The following is an 8,178-nucleotide window of genomic DNA, read 5'->3' on the forward strand; positions in this document are numbered from 1 at the left end:
CAATGAAAGTTTTTCCCCTGTGTGACTATTATTATAAATATATAGTCTACCTCATCGTTTATGTGAATGTGTCACAAAATAAAAGTAAAAGGGAAATTATATAATCATTTAAGTATTGTCCTTTGGTACTAGGATAAACACGGCATAGTAATTGTCGAATAGTATTAACCGTAGACATCCGTCGATGTGCATTTTCCCTCTGTAGCTAACAGCTGGGTGAAGAATGGTTAGTCCCGTACATATATAATAGTATCTACACATATAATATGTAATAGTATTTCATCATATAGTATCTATGTAACAGAATCCATGTAAAAGTATCCATGTAATGGTATCCATGTAATATATTAGTATAGACTCATGAATGAACTGACTCTTGTGTAATTCCTTGTAATAGGAATAGTAGTTTGTATCCCCTAAACTATACCTATAATAGTTTACTGGAATGTAAATTGAATGTCCAATTAGGTTTACACACCCTTGCTACACAAGAGTGTTGGAACTGAAGAAAGAATGAAAGCTCTCATATCAATACATATGTATATGAAACATAAGTGTATAGATATGGTTTTTAACAATAAGTTTGAAAGAGGTTTTGTAAAACATTTAAGAGTTTTGAACAATAAATAAAGATGACTTGATGTCAGTTTATAAAAAGATTCAAAAGTAAATCATTTGATAACAAAATATAAAACAGCTGAAAACTATTGTATTTATCACATTTTGAAGTATGTGAAATCAGTTGGTTGAAAACACAGTTATAAATCACATGTGATTGATTCTATAACTTCCTGTTTTCTACTTGTATCCCCCCCCCCATGAAAGCATTTAAAATCATTTAAAAGATTAATTAAGGGGGTATGAACTCACCTGTAGTGGGTGGTTGTGGATGAACTGAATGATGTAGGATCCTAAGTGTCAAGTGAAGACTTGTACACACACAATGATCCTAGTTAACATATAATCCCATATATGTATCCAATTAGTAATAAAACAACTAATTAACCAAGTTTAAGACATCCTAAGACATGTAAAACACTTATTTTAAATGCTATAAGTCATAAGGATTGCATCTAAGGGTGGTAGGACCTTGCTATTGAGTTTGGGGTTCAAGGGTAAACTCCTTTGGAGTTTACGGTTTTGTGACCATAACTCCTTGAGTTTACGGTCGTAAACCCATGAGTTTATGGCCGTAAACTCATGTTTCTTGACCATTTTGTGTTTTGAAGCCTTAAAGATCACAAGAAGCATTCCTACTTCATGTTTAAACCTTAGGAAGAGATTAGAGCACCATTTCACTCCTTTTTAGGAGTTTACGGTCCTTAGACCATTTCCCTTTGGGTTTACAGCCATAAACCCAAATGATTTATGGTCTTTTGGTTGTTTTGAGTCCTAAGCACAACAAGGAAGGGGTCTAGACTAGTTTCCAAGGCTTAGAAGGGACTAGGGCACACTTTGGCACCCTTTTTAGGGTTTACGATCCAAGAACATCTTGGACCGTAAACACCTTAATCTTGTGTTTCTTGGGTGTTTTCTTGATGTTTAGAAATGTAACAAGCTTTATAATACACTAGGGTAGGAGTACTTACTAGGTAGAAGCTTGAAAAGGTGCTAAAAGTCCAAGAACACTAGTGTGTGTTCTTGGTGAAACTTGAAGATCTACACTTTTGGAATGATTTCACGGATGGAATCATGTTAGATCACTAGATTAGGGTAGATATCAACTTATTAGGGCTAGAAACACTTACAAGTTGAAGATCTTGAAGAAATGTTGGATGATACTTGAGAGAGAATTTGGTTTTGGATCTTGAAAATGTGAAAAGTGGTAAAATATGACTAAGTGTCATATTTATACCCCCCTATTAGTGTTTACGGCCGTAAACACCTTTGTTTAGGCCGTAAACTCCAACCTCTTGGAGTTTTGGAATATTATTGTTGCACAATAAACCTTAGGGCATCCTCTCTCCTGATATCTCCTGAAGTACTAACTTAAAAACACTCAAACTTAATCCTAAAAGCTTGAAAGTTAGCAGAAACTGTTCTGAATTCTGTTGAATCGAATGGTTGTACAGAATAGAAATTTCGGGTTGTCACATCATCACCCCGTTAGAAGGAATTTCGTCCTGAAATTACAATTTAAGCAAATAAGTAGTTACAAATAACTAAGTAAAAAGATGAGGATATTTCAGTTTCATCTGATCCTCTCGCTCCCAAGTGAATTCAGGTCCTCGTTTGACGTTCCAGCGAACCTTCACTATCGGGATACGGCTTTGTTTCGTTTGCTTAACCGCTCGGTCCATGATCTCTACTGGTTCTTCCACGAAGTTGAGGCTCTCGTTGATCTCGATCTCGTCGAGTGGGATTACAAGAGTCTCGTCGGACAGACACTTTTTCAAGTTCGAGACATGGTAAGTAGAGTGTTTGTTACTGAGTTCGTGTGGCAAGTTAAGTTTGTAAGCTACAGGGCCGATTCTTGCGAGAATCTCGAAAGGCCCTATGTACCTTGGATTTAGCTTTCCATGCTTTCTGAAGCGTATTAAGCCCTTCCAGAGTGAGACCTTCAATAGAACACGGTCGCCCACTTGGAATTCCAACGGTTTCCTTCGTTTATCAGCGTAGCTTTTCTGTCGGTCTCTAGAGGCTTTCAATCGTTCACGAATCTGAACGATCTTCTCTATCGTTTCCCGAATGATCTCTGGACCTGTGAGAGTGCTTTCAGGAACTCGTCCTTTAGCTAACTGGGTATCACCCACTTCAGCCCAACATAGAGGGGATCTGCACTTTCGGCCATAGAGGGCTTCGAATGGAGCAGCCTTTATGCTCGTGTGATAACTGTTGTTGTAGGAAAATTCGACAAGGGGTAAATGAGTATCCCATGCTTTCCCAAATTCGATCACACAGGCTCGCAACATATCTTCCAAGGTTTGGATAGTTCTCTCACTTTGTCCGTCGGTCTGTGGATGGTAGGCTGTACTCATGTCCAGCCTAGTTCCTAGGAAACTTTGTAGCGACTGCCAGAACCTCGAAGTGAATCTACTATCTTTGTCTGAGATAATGGATATGGGAACACCGTGTAGTTGTACAATCTCCCGAATGTAGGTTCTCGTAAGTTTCTCCATCTTGTCGGTTTCTTTGATAGGCAGGAAGTGTGCAGACTTGGTCAATCTGTCGACGATGACCCATATGGTATCAAGTCCACCCGTTGTCTTGGGCAACTTGGTTATGAAGTCCATAGTGATCCGCTCCCACTTCCATTCAGGAATCTCAGGCTGTTGCAGTAGACCTGAGGGTTTCTGGTATTCGACCTTAACCTTTGCACAAGTGAGGCATTTACTTACAAAGGTAGCAATCTCTGCTTTCATGTTAGGCCACCAGTAAAGCTTTTTAAGATCCAGATACATCTTATCTGAACCTGGGTGGACGGAATAACGAGTCTTGTGTGCCTCGGTCATGACCAAGTCTCTGAAGGCACCGCGTTTCGGTGTCCAGATCCGATCCATGAGGTATAAGGCTCCGCCACCCTTGACTTCCAAATTCTTATCCATCCCTCTTAGGGTTTCACTCGTCACATTTTCAAGTTTCAAAGTGTCGAGCTGAGCCTCCTTAATTTGCGTAGACAAGTGTGAATGGATAGTTAGAGTCAAAGATTTTACTCTACGACCAGAGTATTCCTTCCGACTTAGGGCATAAGCTACTACGTTGGCTTTACCTGGATGATAACGAATTTCACATTCGTAATCACTGAGTAGCTCGACCCACCGTCGTTGTCTCATGTTGAGCTCCTTCTGGTCGAATATATGTTGTAGGCTTTTGTGGTCTGTAAAGATCGTGCTTTTTGTACCATACAGGTAGTGTCTCCACACAACTGCTCCTAGTTCAAGATCGTGGGTGGTGTAGTTGACCTCGTGTGTCTTCAGCTGTCTCGAGGCATAGGCGATGACCTTACCTCGTTGCATCAGAACACAGCCGAGCCCTTGATTTGAAGCATCGCAATAGACAACGAAGTCTTCTATCCCTTTGGGGAGGAATAGTATTGGTGCGGTGCAGAAGGCTCGCTTGAGCGTTTGGAACGCTCTCTCTTGCTTCTCTTCCCAGTCAAAGGCCACGCCCTTCTGGGTCAGTGTTGTAAGGGGTTTTGCAATGCGGGAGAAGTTCTGAATGAACCTGCGATAGTAGCCAGCGAGACCTAGAAATTAACGAATTTATGTAGGTGTCTTCGGTGCTGACCAGTTCTCAATGGCCTTGATTTTGGAATGGTCCATGTGAATTCCCTCTTCACTAACTACGTGGCCCAAGAATTCGACTCTTCGAATCCAAAATTCGCACTTACAGAACTTCGCATAGAGCTTCTCCGATCATAATGTTTCTAAGACTCTTCGTAGGTGTTGACTATGTTCCTCCTTACTTCGAGAGTAGATGAGTATGTCATCAATGAAGACAATGACGAACTGATCCAAGTAAGGACAACACACCCTATTCATTAAATCCATGAATATAGCGGGCGCGTTAGTTAATCCGAATGGCATCACTACGAATTCGTAGTGCCCATAACGAGTTCAGAAGGCTGTCTTGGGAACATCCTCCTCTAACACTCGTAGTTGGTGGTATCCGGATCATAGATCTATCTTCGAGAAGTAGTTGGCTCCTTGAAGTTGATCAAATAAATCGTCAATACGGGATAAGGGATAACGATTTTTAATAGTAAGCTTGTTGAGTTCCCTATAGTCGATGCACATACGAAACGATCCGTCTTTCTTCTTGACGAACAAGACCGATGCTCCCCATGGTGAGAAGCTTGGCCTAATGAATCCCTTCTTGAGAAGTTTGTTAAGCTGACTGGAAAGTTCCTGCATCTCACTAGTGCCAGACGATATGGAGATTTGGCTACTGGAGTAGCCCCTGGAACTAAGTCGATTCTGAACTCGACTTGGCTTTGTGGTGGTAATCCCGGAAGTTCTTCTGGAAAGATGTCGAGAAAGTCACGTACTTCTGGGATGTTCTGAATATCTTTCACTTCTTGACTCGTATCGACGATGTGTGCGAGGAATGCATGATATTCCTTTCACAAGCACTTCTAAGCTTGGATGCACGAAATGATGCGAAGGTTCGTACTACGTTTGTCGTCGTAGATAACTAGAGTTTCGCCGTTAGGAAGGTTAAGACGAACTTCTTTTTCAAAGCACAAGATGTTGGCGCGATGAAGACTCAACCAATCAATGCCGATAATGACGTCGAAACTTTTAATCGGGAACGGCATGAGGTCTATCTTGAAAGTATGGCCATCTAAAGTTAGAGTACAACCTACGTATGTGCAGTTAGTACTTTCCGTTTTCCCGTTTACCATTTATACAGTGAATGATTTATCTAGTGCACGTGGTTTTTGTTTAAGCAAGTGTGCAAATTTCTGGTTTACGAAGCTTTTCTCCGCTCCACTGTCGAAAAGTATGCAAGCATATGAGTTATCGAGGAGAAACGTACCAGTAACTATCGTAGGATCAGCTACGGCTTCCTCGTGGCCTATGGCCAGAACTCTTCCTACTCCGCCAGCTATCCCTGCCTTAGGGCAGTTCCTCTTGTAGTGGCCCACTTCGCCACAACCGTAGCAAGCTTGGCCCACACCAGCATAAGGCTTCGTTGGTAAGGGATTAGCAGGGACAACAGGAGTTACTGTGGCAGCATTGATTGTAACTAGTTGTTGTCTCTTTGAGGATTCTTACGAAGTCCCGCTTTTCCTCTTGTTCCACCCCTTTTTCTTGTTGTTGTTGTTGTTTCCCTTTTGTTGTTCAGGTGTAGAAATCGTTGGGTTCTGGTGGTTTCCGTGATCTATAAGAGATTGTGCCAGCTCTTTGGCGCTGTCAAAAGTAACAGGCCTGGATGCTAACACACTTGACTGGATCTGGGGCGACAGTCCCCAAATATATCTCTCTATTTTCTTGCTCTCAAGAGCAACCATATCAGGGCAAAGAATTGACAGATCACAAAATCTATTAGTATAAGTTGATATGTCAGAACCAACCATTTCAAGACCCCAGAGTTCCTGTTCGAGTTTTTGAATTTCCCCTCATGGACAGTACTCTCTCATCAGCATGGCTTTCAATTTTTCCCAACTTATCGAATTTGCTACTATTAGAGTCAGTGACTTAACGTGGCCATTCCACCAAGTTAAAGCCCTGTCAGAAAAGGTACAAGTAGCAAACTTGACCTTATTGTTCTTTGGGCAGGCGCAGATTTCAAAGATTGCTTCTGTCTTTTCGATCCACTGCCTTAAGATCATAACCCCTCCAGTTCCATTGAAATTTCTGGGTTTGGCATTCGTAAAATCCTTGTAGGTGCATTCCCGGGGGCGCCCATGGCTCTCGCCATGGTTAGAAATAGGTGCACTAGTTCCTGATCCACTAGGGACAGGAGTATTGATGTGGGACATGGCAGCCGCTATGGCCGCCGTGACAGCTGCTTGGAACATAACAGCGTCGAACTGAGGACGTGGTGGAGGTGGTGGTAGTATCGGTGTTTCGTTACTATTGTTACGCCTCGGATTTCTGCGAGGAGGCATCTTTTAACTATAAGTTTAGAAAGATGAAGATATAGATAAGAATTCAATAGGAAAGTTGATGAAAATGACTCATGGACTAACTCTTCATAGTCCAACAGCACGATTAAATGTAGATCTAGAACTAACAGATGATAGCATTTGGATAATAATTTCCATGAGATTAGGTACCTGTCAATATTACTGGAATTACAGATGTAACAAGTTCGGGAAAAATGCCCTAGTAGGAGGCCTTACATCAACCAAGATGGGAAAATTTTTGACAGGACTACGACCAAATCAAGACCTAACAGGTCTAAGATTTACAAAGATAAGAAATTAGACCAGAGTTTTACATAACTAGGTTAAATCCAAAAGAGAAGTCGGTGAGATTCTATCGGCGACGAGAACTACTAGAGTGAGTTCTTGATTCCGACAGAAGGCGTTCTATGTCCCTCACACGCCTGTCAGATCTTACTTGTTGAGCTCGAAGTTCCCTGACTTCAGCTTGGGTTCCAGCAAGTTCTCTCTGTAGAGCTGCATTGTGGACCAGAGTCCTTTCATGAGCAGACTCTAGTTGGCGAATGCGGACTGTGTTAACGCCAGAGTTGGCGTCAATCTCCATGACTCGGTCGATAGCGGCTCGACCCTGTTCGGTGTTCCGGGAAATCCTACGAACCATGATGGGTAGGACCCTGCCAGCTGAACCTCCTTCAGTGAGGTTGTAGAAGCTTCTGTCTCCATTGTAGGGGATGGGTTGACTCTGTTCCTGACTCCATCTATTCAAGTTTGTGGCCCACAGAGGTGTGGGTCCTTGAAATGCTGGACGAGGGTTTGGGTCATGAGCAGCTGGGGGTAGATTGTTGACTTCTGGTTCTGAGTCAGAACTATCAGAAAAGCCTTCAGCTTCGTGATCATCCAAAGGAATTGGGTGATCATTCTCTGGCTCTTCTCCGAGCCATCCAGCATTGCCGTGGTTAGGGTAGTACGGGTCGCCGTGGGGATGGAATCCAGCCATGATATCTACGCGAGAAAAGGGATATAAGAAGAAATTAATAGACGTACTAACTAAGATAATTATAAGATGATCTTTATCAGTTACTTTAATAGTTGTTTAGTGCATACGAGTTATATGTACTCAGGACAGGATAGACCTTCGAATAAGTGACCCTAACTCTAACCTACAACCAAACAAGGACAAGAAGTAAAGCAAAGATTCACAGATTCTAAGTCTATGACGTCCTAGATACATATAAACTTAGTGTATCCACTCAGCAACTATTGACCTATTGATAAAGACCTTTTAGTTCTCTAATAAGTAATTATAGTAACACCAAATACCCCTATGGTATTTCAATGTGGTAATGTTGGTAAGTTTTTAGACTTGTTGTCATATCACAACCATTCTTGGGCATATGCTAATCATTCCTCGGACCAGCATAGTTGATCAGGCTATGCCACTCCCAGGACTGACCATACGTCCCCGAGCTTACCTGTGATATCCAACAATCGTAATACTTTTGTTTTTGTCGTTGTGACACTGATTTTAGTATGAATGCAGGCATGTATACTTAATTAAATATTTTATTATTTAAAAGTATAAACTCTTGGTCAGAGTATTTTAATCCCTATGTATTTATAGTCTGTAT

The sequence above is a fragment of the Lactuca virosa genome, chromosome 3, assembly GCF_052849685.1.
Source record: "Lactuca virosa cultivar CGN04683 chromosome 3, Lactuca_virosa_CGN04683_v6, whole genome shotgun sequence".
NCBI lineage: Eukaryota > Viridiplantae > Streptophyta > Magnoliopsida > Asterales > Asteraceae > Lactuca > Lactuca virosa.